The sequence below is a fragment of the Meles meles genome, unplaced genomic scaffold, assembly GCF_922984935.1.
Source record: "Meles meles unplaced genomic scaffold, mMelMel3.1 paternal haplotype, whole genome shotgun sequence".
NCBI lineage: Eukaryota > Metazoa > Chordata > Mammalia > Carnivora > Mustelidae > Meles > Meles meles.
In genome coordinates this window covers 379,008-392,458 of record NW_025721147.1, presented here as the reverse complement: position 1 = coordinate 392,458, position 13,451 = coordinate 379,008, and positions in this window count along the sequence as shown.

The window sequence follows — 13,451 nt, the reverse complement described above, 5'->3', positions numbered from 1 at the left end:
CAACTTTTGATAAGAACATGATTCCTCATCTCAGTCCACCAGCTTGGAGAGGGGGGAAAGCTCTTACAATACTCACACCTGGTCTGTTCCTGGAAGCTTTGGAGAAACTGCTGATAGGACTCCCGATTTGTCCAGGAGAGAGGGATAGTCTTACAGGATGAATGCAGGCCCTGGGAGGGAAGGAGGATAGTTACAGAACTTTCTCTGAATTGTAAACAAAGATTACTGCTCAGCTTGCAGACAGCTTTGTGTATGTTTAGAGTAGCTCTCCTGGGGTTAGGACATGGCCTAGGGCAGATGTCAGGTGGCATGCTGGCCAAGAACGGAGAGTTCCTTAAAAAGCCTTTGAGGTGAGAAGTCTTGAGCTAAGAAGACTGGGAAACAACTCCCTGTCTAGTTCCTTCCCCAAGCTCCTGCAGACCCTTGAGGACCACCTGAGGGATGACACCCTCGCTCCAGTAACTATAAAATTTCTTGAATGGGATCTGAATATGATTAGCATTGTTTTCACCTTAGGTGGATTATTTATTTCAAGTAAGTCACTTAATTATCCAGTCTTATTTTCCCATTAATCAAATGAAGGTTTTTTATAGTAAAATCTGTCTGGTATCTTGCCTGTCTAATAATTTGTGCTATAATTATCTTTACATTCCTTTATGTTGAATTTAGGTAAACAAGTGATGGAAATCTATGGTCTCAAATTAGATGACATAGAGCTGAAGCCTGATTTTCAAGCAGACTTCATCTCTAGTCCAGACTCTAACCCTTACCTTGGGGATGATGCATCAGACCTCTCCCACATACTATGTGGATTATTACAGGAGTCAAACGAAATAAGTGGAAGTGCTTTGAATACTGTGAAATCCTATGCAAATGAGAAGTATTTTAAAGCTCTGGTTCAATGGTAGGATTTTACCCTTGAGAAATTCCTATTTGTCTAATACATGCTCCTGACTACTGAAGGTGTTATATCACTTCAGTTAAGGTTAGATAGCTCCAAGTCACAGAAACTAAAAGAAAAATTAATTTAAAAGAATATGGGCTAGCTCACAGAATCAGTAGAAAAGCTACACTCTCAAGGGTGTCTAGGCAGCCAAAGCTGGTAGGTACGTTCATCAGTGCCCTGAGTAAAATGGATAGACTCTAATAATGTTTTCTACCATTCTATTACATCACTCAAGATTCAAGATCAAAATCTAAGATTCCTGTAGTCTTGCCTAGGGGAGGACAGAGGTCCTTGTTGGCCAGTCAGCCACTTTCCTTTTGAGGACAGGCTGATCTTCCATTGTATGCAATATTGTTGAGCCCTTAACAGTTTGCTGAAGTATTATAATCCCCATTACACAGATTTAAAAAGGGAGGGCCATATGATTTACCCCAAGTGCTTACAGCTAATGGATGGCAGAGTTTAAACCTATATTCCTTGTCACCGTGTAATATTGTATCTACTCAGAAAAAAATTAAGCTAATTCTTTAGATTAAGTTGATTGCTTGCCATTTAGAAGTTAATTGACTATAGAAATTAGGTGTTTGTCATCATTTACATAGTGACTGCCATTACAGAAGATCTGTAGTTTAATTGCTCAGATTTGAAGTTCTGCCCTTTATTAGTATAATTTATGATATCTCAGTTTTATGTCTTCTCCAACATTCAGAGCATTGCGCAGGATATTCTATCAAAGGTAATTGTAGGGCAATGATCAATGTGCTTGGAAAGGAAGTTTATTAGTTGTTTAATCAGAGTCACTGATTCATTTCATAGAGCAGGACCAGTCACCCTCTTGGTCTGCTTTTTGGCTGATTGATAGTATTGTAATGGTAACTCTAATCTTTGGAGTCCTAATGAACTCTGTCGACAATGGAGTATCAAAAAGCATTATATCACTTGGTAATTCAGCTTTATATCCGATAGACCTGTTTGGAATAGATCTCTCAAATCTGAAAACAATTATATTCAAAGATAAGAATGAGAATTATTAATATATGAAGGTGCTGGAAAAAATAAGATCAAAATAGTTACTGCATTTTATGAAATAGAAACAGAATAGAAATTTTATACCTCTGGGGCTTTCTGCCTGGAGAAATATAATGGCACAAAACCGTTTTAACATCCATTTCCTGCTTTACATATGATTAAGTTTGTGTCTGACAGTATATTGACTTCAAGTCATGTTCTCTTACTTTATGAGTATGAGTCTAACAGAGGTTGTGATGGGAATTTTTTTTTCTTTTCTACAAGGTGATTTGGTAGATATAAATTTGTCTACTGCCTTGAGACAGAATTGATTTATAGATGGCCCTTGTTACTTAAAGATAGGTGGTTTGGAAAGAAGGCCATTGAAAGTCAATCTATGTAGAAAGGGAGCAGAATTTCCTAAGAGGGTGGGGGGGAAGCTTGATTGGGACTTCATTTCGATAAAACGAACATTTATGTTATTAGTTTTATCTAATAGATGACAGAATCTAGGTTAAAACATCAGTTAATAAATTGAATCTCAAAAAGAGTGAACCAAATGCTGAATCTTGCTGGGGGACATACATTTTATGACATTCTATGATAAAATGATGTGATATTCTACATTTCATGTTTAACTTTTCTAGTAGTTTTAAAAGATTTTTTGAAAGAATATTCAAATGCTTCATTCATTTTCTCAAGACACTCCTTTGATACTGAAATCATTCTCTTATGAGACGCCCACCTAGTTGTCATTCTTGTCAATTTTCTTTTCTTCCACAGTGAGTGGGTCTAGCTCTTGTTAGATCTTCATCTGTCAGTGCTTTGTATATGATTGGGGGAAGTTTCAGAGCCTCCTGTCATCCTTCTTCTTTGCCAAGATTATGCCTTCTCTCTGCAGTCTGCGTTTTTCCAGTATTGACATTCAACATTTAGTTGACAAGATGAATGCGGTAGACTCTGGTGTTAAGCAGGGAGTGCTGACAGTGGGGTCAGATAATTAGTGACTAGTTTCCTATTATAGTGATTTTTTGCCTCCTCATAGCTGCAAAGAATCAGTAATGAATCCTTCCATAACATATTAAGAGAACTTAACATAAAAAAGATTTAACCTTTCAAATAATCCAGATGTGATTTAGCAATAGTATTTTCATTGGGTCTTTTTCAGAGGTGGGTCTTTGTTCTATGTTGCAGTGCTTCATAAATCATTTTAATGTTTGAAGACACACTGGAAATTAGAAAATGAGCCATAAAATAAATCCACACGCTCCTGACTGTCTTTTCTGGGCGTTGTCATTTTCTGAAAGCATACTTGGACACCTAACTAGTGTCCACCTATGGAAATTCATCATATTCCACATTAAATTAAATTACATTCAATTCTGTAATGGCATTTTGAATTTACTAGTCTTTCATGTATGCTGACTATATAATTCACACCTGATTATACCTCCAATTCATAGATCCAAAATTATTCAGCTTCTTAACAAATTAGATTCTGAATTGTCACCATTTTCTGGCTGGATCTTGACAATGAGACACCCACAGTGGGAAGAGGAGCCATTGGTGAGGAGTGTTGCCAACATGGACTGCCTCTGGGTCCTGGCTTTAGTGACTGAAGTCATGGTTTGCTCCATCCATTTCAGACTGATCTTTTCACCGTATCGGAAGGTGATACTGAAATGGTGTGCTTTGTAAGTCTGACAAAGAAAATCCCTAAAGAATGATTGAAACCTGAAACCACAACATGGAATGAACAATATAGTTAATGATAAACAAATAATCATACACACACAGCTATCTCTAAGAGTGTTAATTCAGGCCAGCTCTCATTTTGTTGCTACTCTGCTACTGCAGTGATCACACTGCATTTAATTTTATGCTTTCATATCTGTTTCTTCCACTAGTATTATCGGGAACAAGGGTCATGTCCCAAGCCTTTGCACCTGCTTTGACCAAGGTGAAGGAGGAGGGATCAGATAGGTTTCCACAGACTGGACTAGAAAGAGAAGCTTTTGGAAGGAGAGTAGATTCCCACCCATGGTGCAGTTATTAATAGGAGGTTACTTCTCCCCTTGAACGGCCACTCAGCCTTCCTTTCCTGATTTAATAAAATTGGTCAGGATTAGAACCATCCATGGAATGTCCTTGCTGGGGATTTGCTATATTTAGTTCTATATATATAATTCATCACAGGTGTGATTTAACATGATAAATGTTGCTTCTTAAAGGGAAATGCATGTTAAAAAGGATAAATCATCTAGATGAAAAAAGTACATTATTTTGGTTATTTATTTTTTAAGGGATTGCTGAGACAGCAAAAGTCTGAATCATATGGGTAAACACATTATTTAAAAATATCTGTATTGGGGCGCCTGGGTGGCTCAGTGGGTTAAAGCCTCTGTCTTCAACTCAGGTCATGTTCTCAGGGTTGTGGGATTGAGCCCCCATTGGGCTCTGCTCAGCAGGGAGCCTGCTTCCCCCCCCCGCTGTTTGCCTCTCTGCCAGCTTGTGATCTCTCTCTGTCTGTGTCAAATAAATAAGTAAAATCTTTTAAAAAAAATCTGTATTGAATATGTACATATATATTACATTATGGGTAATAGCTTTAGGATAGTTCAAAATTAATGATTTATACAAGCCCTCTTACTTTTTAAAAATAACTCTTTATACGTTGCCTCTCAAATGTTCGTTTATGTCTCTATGATATATCACTGTACTGTTAAAATAGCTTATTTTCATGGGCAATATTTTTTTCACAGACACATGAAGTTCCATCTTTGTAAAAGTATTTCTATAGGTTTTTTTTTCCCCATAGTGAAATAATCTGCCTCCTTCAACATCTACTTGGTGACCCATGAAAGACTGTACAAAACTGATTGAACCAAACATCTTTCCCTTTCTTTTATCTTCCTTCCTCCTGTCCTCCCTCCATCTTTCGTTCCTTCTTCCTTCCTTCCTTCCTCCTTTTTTCCCTCCCTCCCTCCTTTTCTCCCTCCCGTCTCCCTCTCTCCCTCTCTCCCTCTTGATTCCTAAAACTTTACAGAGAAGCCAACTTGCTAGAGATTTATACCAGGAAAAAATGTTTAACACATTGTTTGGCATGTTGTAGAAATGTTAAAACCCTGACTTTAGTATTCATCTAGAGAAAAGTGTTTGTCATACATGATTATTCAATGACTAAATATCGAATGGCCAAAGGACAGATTTCTAGATTTAAAAATTAGCATCAATTTTCAAAATGAAGATAAAACACTAACTAGGTTATGTAACATTATTTAGGTGTAAGTGAATGTTCACCAGTGATGAAATATACCAGAGGTGACCATGTGGTATATTTGCGACCATGGTAACACAATCAATGCCTATCTGCCCTGGGACTAGGAAGCAGTCAGCACTACCTCAGGCAGAGACCTGTGCTCACCTCTATCTCCCTGTCAGCAGGGTTGCCATAGGATGCACTTGAGCACCTGGATTCAGGTACTCAAAGCCTCCAAGGCAATTTTACTTAGAGTGTTCCACATGCATCAGCATTTACTGGAATGACGTGGGACCTACCCCAGCTTTACTCAATTTCAGTCTCCAAAGGTAGGACCAGGGAACCTGGGAATTTCAAGAAGCATATCAGGTGTGTCTCCCAAACTATAAACATTGAGAACCATTGCCCTAGAAGCTTTGCTGTCTTCTGATGATCTGCCTGGCTTGTTTTACTGCTTTGACATTTTTTATATTCTAGTTCACTTGCCTGATGTTGTCATTTTGATAGACTTTAGTGCTCCTGACTCTTACCTAGTAATCTGATGTTCATAGCCATACTTAATTTCAATTTCTTCAGTGAATTTTGTAGCTTGACTTCTTTATTTCTAACCCCAGAAACTCTCCTGGGATTTCTAGGTAAATGAAAAAAAAACTGCATGAAATTTCAAAATATCACAAATTTAATTTACTTTAAAGATAAAGTTGTGAGGTTTTTGTTTTGTTTTCTTTTGTTTTAGCTCAGTGAAAGGTAGATTTATCATGTAAGCAAGGGGAAAATAAGCACAACATTATTTCAAAAGAGACCCTTATTAAGTGTCTACTTGTATTTGGGATGGATTTGAAGTGAGAGGCATATCATGACTATACAGAAGACTGTATATACACTTGGTCAAATTTTTAATATTTCTAACATTGTTTGTCTCTGTAGTTAAGAGATTCTTACTGATTTCTAGTTGCCATTATCCTAGTAATAATGCACAGATTCATGGTAAATCATGGGTGCAGTGGTTCTTCTTTACCATTTACGACTTATACACATGGTATAAAGAGAAATGCTATAGGCCATTCATTTAGAAGGAGTTTTTTTAGACAAATGTGTATGTTCAACACAGATTCCATTAAGTGCGTAAGCAATCCTCTGGGAATTATTTAATGGACATTTCATGTGATAATAGTAGATTACTATTATCTAATACTATTACTATTCTACTTTGGTAGAAGATGGTAAAGGTACCTACTGTACTGATTCTTAAAGGTTGCTCTTAAATATTAAAGACATATCATTATAGTGATAGAAATATCTTGGTAGGATTTAGTAAAATATAATAGGAGTGATGTTACGTTTATATTGTGAGATATACTTTAAAAGATAACAAGATTGTTGGGCTTGATGTCATTACCCCCACAAAGTTTCATTAATAGATTATTAAACGGATGCTTTGGGCTGTTTTTGAAAAGAAGTGTTTTACCTCACAGAGGTCAATTAATATTATTCTGGTTTTTGATCAGGAGCTAGGAGCTAATGGGAACTTATGGTAATGACTTAAACATAATGTAGTTTTTAAAGATTTTTAAAAATTTTTATTTATTTGAAAGAGAAAGAGAGCACAAGTGGAGGGACAGGGACAGGGACAGGGAGAGGCAGGCTCCAGGGAGCCTGACTCAGGGCTCCATTCCAGGACCTTGGGATCATGACCTGAGGCTGAAAACAGACAGTTAACTAACTGAGCCACCCAGGTGCCCCCAAACATAATGTATTTGTAATATTAGTAAGGGGTTTGAGAGTTTGCTGTGATACCAATCTAGATGAAATCAAAAGTCGAACTATTTAAGCATACAGTAGAGGAAAATGATCCAGAGTCATTGTTGACTAATGGAGCACTTGGAATTAGTTGTAAGATGGGATTGCCATAAATGTATTAATACAATCTTATAGAATCAAGATATATATATTGTAGGGGTCTGGAGAAATACTGTAATCACTATGTTATGATTTATTTGCCAGCTTGCATCTGGGTGGTAGTGTTCACTTCTAGAGATGTTCCATATTGAGGGAGACCCTCACAAACTGGAGAAGGTTCATAAGAGATATTCAGGTATCTTGCAGATCTTTCCATAGTTTGGCTATTGTGGACATTACTGCTATAGACATTTGGGTGCATGTACCCCTTCAGATTACTACATTTGTATCGTTAGAGTAAATAGCCAGGATTGAGAGTGCTGGGTTGTAGGGTAGCTCTATTTTAAACCTTTTGAGGAACCTCTATACTGTTTTCCAGAGTGGCTGCACCAACTTGCATTCCCACCAACACTGTAGGAGGGTTCCCCTTTCTCCACATCCTCGCCAACATCTATTGTTTCCTGACTTGTTAATTTTAGCCATTCTCATTGGTATGGGGTGGTATCTTACTGTGGTTTTGATTTGTATATCCCTGATGCCGAGTGATGTTGAGTTCTTTTTCATGTGTCTGATGGCCATCTGGATGTCGTCTTTGCAGAAATGTCTGTTCACGTCTTCTGCCCATTTCTTAATTGGATTATTTGTTCTTCGGGTGTTGAGTTTGGTAAGTTCTTTATAGATTTTAGGTACTAGTCCTTTATCAGATATGTCATTTTCATATCTGAAAACCAGAAGTTGTCTTCTGGTTTTGTTGACTGTTTCCTTTGCTGTGCAAAAGCTTTTGATCTTGATGAAATCCCAATAGTTCATTTTTGCTCTCACTTGCCTTGCCTTTGGTGATGTTTCTAGGAAGAAGTTGCTGTGGCTGAGGTTGAAGAGATTTTGCTGCCTGTGTTCTTCTCAAGGATTTTGATGGATTTCTCTCTCACATTGAGGTAGTCCATCCATTTTGAGTCTATTTTTGTGTGTGGTATAAGGAAATGGTCCAGCTTCGTTCCTCTGCATGTGGCTGCCCAATTTCCCCAACGCCATTTGTTGAAGAGACTGTTTTTCTTTTTTTTCCCATTAGACGTTGTTTCCTGCCTTGTCAAAGATTAGTTGACCATAGAGTTGAGGATCCATTTCTGAGCTCTCTATTCTGTTCCATTGACCTATGTGTCTGTTTTTCTGCCAGTCCCATACTGTCATGATGATTGTAGGTTTGTAATGGAGCTTGAAGTCTGGAATTGTGATTCTGCCAACTTTAGTTTTCTTTTCAACCTTCCTCTGGTTATTTGGGGTCTTTTCTGGTTCCATATAAATTTTAAGATTATTTATTCCATTTCTTTGAAAAAAATTGATGGTATTTTGATAGAAATTGCATTAAATGTGTAGATTACTTTAGGTAGCATAGACATGTTCACAATATTGTTTTTCCAATCCATGAGCATGGAACACTTTTCCATTTCTTTGTGTCTTCCTCAGTTTCTTTCATGAATACATTATAGTTTTCTGAGTACAGATTCTTTGCCTCTTTGGTCAGGTTTATTCCTAGGTGTCTTATGGTTTTGGGTGGAATTGTAAATGGGATTGACTCTTTAATTTCTCTTTCTTCTGTCCTGTTGTTGGTTTATAGAAATGCAACTGATGTCTGTGCACTGATTTTATATTCTAACACTTTACTGAATTTCTGTATGAGTTCTACCAGTTTTGGAGTGCAGTCTTTTGGATTTTCCACATAAAGTATTGCATCGACAAAGAGCGAGAGTTTGACTTCTTCTTTGCCAATTTGGATGCCTTTAATTTCTTTTTCTTGTCTGATTATTGAGGCTAGTACTTCTGGTATTCTGTTTAATAGCAGTGGTTATAGTGGACATCCCTGCTGTGTTCTTGACCTTAGGGAAAAAGTTCTGTTTTTCCCCATTGAGAATGGATATTTGCTGTGAGTTTTTCATAGATGGCTTTGATGATACTGGGGTATGTACCCTCTATCCCTACGCTGTGAAGAGTTTTGATCAAGAAAGGATGCTGGACTTTGTCAAATGCTTTTTCAGCATCTATTAAGAGTATCATATGGTTCTTGTTCTTTCTTTTATTAATGTACTGTATCGCATTGATTGATTTGCAGATGTTGAACCAACCTTGCAGCCGAAGCATAAATCCCACTTGGTTGTGGTGAATAATCTTTTTAATGTACTGTTGGATCCTATTGGCTAGTATGTTGATCAAGGATATTGGTCTGTAATTCTTTTTGATGGGGTCTCTGCCTGGTTTTGGGATCAAGGTAATGGTGGTCTCATAAAAGGAGTTTGGAAGTTTTCCTTCCATTTCTATTTTTTGGAACAGTTTCAGGAGAATAGGTGTTAATTCGTCTTTAAATGCTTGGTAGAATTCCCCTTGGAAGACATCTGGCCCTGGGCTCTTGTTTGTTGGGAGATTTTTTTTTAATGTCTGTTTCAATCTCCTTACTGGTTATGGGTCTGTTCAAGTTTTTTGTTTCTTCCTGGTTTTGTTCTGGTAGTTTATATGTCTCTAGGAATATATCCATTTCTTCCAGATTGTCAAATTTGCTGGTGTGTAGTTGCTCATAATATGTTCTTTATAATTGTTTGTATTTCTTTGGTGTTAGTTGTGATTTCTCCTCTTTCATTCATGTTTTTATTTATTTGGTCCTTTCACTTTTCTTTTTGATAAGTCTGGCCAGGAGTTTATCAATCTTATTAGTTCTTTCAAAGAACCAGCTCCTAGTTTTGTTGATTTGTTCTGCTGTTTTTTTTGGTTTCTATTTCATAGATTTCTGCTCTGATCTTTATGATTTCTCTTCTCCTGCTGGGTTTAGGCTTTCTTTGCTATTCATTCTCCAGCTCCTTTAGGTGTAGGTTTAGGTTGTGTACTTTGAGACCTTTCTTGTTTCTTGAGAAGGGTTGTCTTGCTATATACTTTCCTATCAGGACTCCCTTTGTTGTTTCCCAAAGATTTAGAACATTGTGTTTTCATTTTCATTTGTTTCCATGATTTTTTTTTAAATTCTTTATTTTCTTGGTTGACCCATTCATTCTTTAGCAGTATGCTCTTTAGCCTCTATGTATTTGAGTTTTTCCCAACTTTCCTCTTGTGATTGAGTTCTAGTTTCAAAGCATTGTTTTCTGAAAATATGTGGGGAATGATCCCAATCTTTTGGTACCAGATGAGACCTGATTTGTGATCCAGGATGTGATCTATTCTGGAGAATGTTCCATGTGCACTAGAGAAGTATGTGTAATCTGTTATTCTAGGATGAATACCCTGAATATATCTGTGATGTCCATCTGTCCAGTGTGTCATTTAAAGCCTTCATTTCCTTGTTGATCTTTTTCCTTAGATGATCTGTCCATTTCAGTGAGGGGGTTGTTAAAGTCCCCTACTATTATTATTAGTATTATTATCAATGTGTTTCTTTGATTTTGTTATTAATTGGTTTATATAATTGGCTGCTCCCATGTTAGGGGCATAGATATTTAAAATTGTTAGATCTTCTTGTTGGACAGACCTTGTTAATATGATATAGTATCCTTCCTCATCTCTTACTGTAGTCTTTGGCTTAAAATCTAAATTATCTGATCATCTTTGGCTTAAAATCTAAATTATCTGATGTAGGGATTGCTACGCCAGCTTTCTTTTGATGTACATTAACGTGGTAACTTGTTTTCCACCCCCTGACTTGAAATCTGTAGGTGTCTTTAGGTCTCAAATGAGTTTCTTGCAGACAGCATATTGATGGGTCTTTTCTTTCTTGTTCTTTTTTATTTTTTTTATTTTTTTTAAAGATTTTATTTATTTATTTGACAGAGAGAGATCACAAGTAGATAGAGAGGCAGGCAGAGAGAGAGAGGGAAGCAGGCTCCCTGCTGAGCAGAGAGCCCGATGCAGGACTCAATCCCAGGACCCTGAGATCATGACCTGAGCCAAAGGCAGCGGCTTAGCCCACTGAGCCACCCAGGCGCCCCTCTTTTTTATTTTTTAATCCATTCTGATACCCTGTGTCTTTTGACTGGGGCATTTAGCCTACTTACATTCAGAGTAACTATTGAAAGCTACACATTTAGTGCCCTACTATTGCCTGTAGGTTACTTTATGTTGTCTTTGTTCCTTTCTGGTCGTTACTTTTAGGCTCTCTCTTTGATTAGAGGACCCCTTTCAATATTTCCTGTAGGGCTGGTTTGGTGTTTGCAAATTCTTTTAGTCTTTGTTCTGGAAGCTTTTTATCTCTCCTACTATTTTCAGTGACAGCCTAGCTGGATATAGTATTCTTGGTTGCATATTTTCCTCATTATATTGCTCTGATTATATCATGACAGTCCTTTTGGCCTGCCTGATCTCTGTAGATAGGTCTGCTTCCAATCTAATATTTTTACTGTTGTAGTTTACAGACCTCTTGTCCCAGGCTGCTTTCAGGATTTTCTCTTTGTCACTGGGAAATGTAAGTTTTACTATTAGATGACAGGGTGTGGGCCTATTTTTATTGATTTTTAAAATTTTTTAAATTTATTTTTATTTTTTTATAAACATATAATATATTTTTATCCCCAGGGGTACAGGTCTGTGACTCACCAGGTTTACACACTTCACAGCACTCACCATAGCACATACCCTCCCCAATGTCCATAACCCCACCCCCCTCCCGACTCCCCTCCCCCCTATTTTTATTGTTTTTGAGGGGGGTTCTCTGTGCCTCCTGGATTTTGGTGCTTGTTCCCTTTGCCCAATTAGGGAAATTCTCTGCTATAATTTGTTCCAAAATACCTTCTGCCTCTCTCTTTATTTCTTCTTCTGGGATCCCAATTATCCTAATATTATTTCATCTTATGGGATCATTTATCTCTCAAATTCTGCCCTTGTGGTTCAGTAGTTGTTTGTCTTTTTCTCAGCTTCTTTATTCTCCATCATTTGGTCTTCTAAATCACTAATTCTCTCTTCTGCCTCATTTATCCTAGAAGTAAGAGCCTCCATTTTTTTATTACACCTCATTAATACCTGTTTCGATTTCAACTTAGATTTTGATTCTTGTATTCCTCCAGAAAGGGATTTTATTTCTCCAGAAAGGGATTCTCTAGGGTCTTCCATGCTTTTTTTCAAGTCAAGCTAGCACCTTGATAATCATCATTCTGAACTGTAGCTCTGAGATATTACTAATGTTTGTATCGATTAGATCCCTAGGCACCGGTACTGCCTCTTGTTCTTTTGTGTGTGTGTGTGTGTGTTGAGTTTTTCCACCTTGTCATTTTATCCAGATAAAAAAGATGAATGAGAGAACAAAGGGTGGCAATGATCCCAGAAAATTATATACTAACCATGTCAGAAGAGACCCAAAACTGGGAGGAAAACAAAGGAGGAAAAAAGGAAAAAAGAAAAAAGATACATATATTAGACTGGTGAAAAGAACAGGCAAAATAAGGGTAAATATGATGAAGGGATGGAATATGACTATAAAGCTGAAAATTTAAAAAAGATTCTAGGGGCGCCTGGGTGGCTCAGTGGGTTAAAGCCTCTGCCTTCGGCTCAGGTCATGATCCCGGGGTCCTGGGATTGAGCCCCACATCAGGCTCTGCTCTGCGGGGAGCCTGCTTCCTCCTCTCTCTCTGCCTGCCTCTCTGCCTAGTTGTGATTTCTCTCTGTCAAATAAATAAAATATTAAAAAGATTCTAAAAAAGGAAATGATATGTTCTTTGAAAAAGGAGATAAAAAAGAGGAAAGAATGTGATCAGGCTGGAGACTAGAACAAAGACATGTACTAGATTTAGGGTATATTTTGATCTATTAGAAGAATCTGTGTCCCAAAATTTTAAGGAAAAAAACCCTGTATGTATACAGAAAATAAAGTTAAATACAATGAAGAGATAGAATATAAGTATAACAATGAAAAATTTAAAAGATTTTTAAAAAGGTATTGATAAGATAAAATAGTTTTAAAAAAGTTAAAATAAGGTGGAGGAGAAATTTTTACAAATAGAATAAGAAAAAACCAAAATTTTAAAAATTCACTTTCAAAGACTAAAGAATCATGGGAAAAAGTCATGAATTCTATGTGTTGCTTTCCCCTAGCTCTGGAGTTCTGCAGTTCTCATTGAGTAGGGAACTTGTTCTTGGCTAGATGTTCTTGTTAATCTACTGGGAGAGGGGCCTGTTGCTGTAATTCTCATATATCCTTGCCTGAGGTGGAACTGCACCACCCTTGCCAGGGGCCAGGCTAAGTAATCTGCCCGTGTTTGCTTTCAGGAGCTTTTGTTCCCTGAACACTTTCTGTATAGCTTTGGAGGACCAGAATGAAGATGGTGGCCTCTCAGTCTCTGGCCCTGGAGGAGCTGAGCGCTTGGGGGCCCC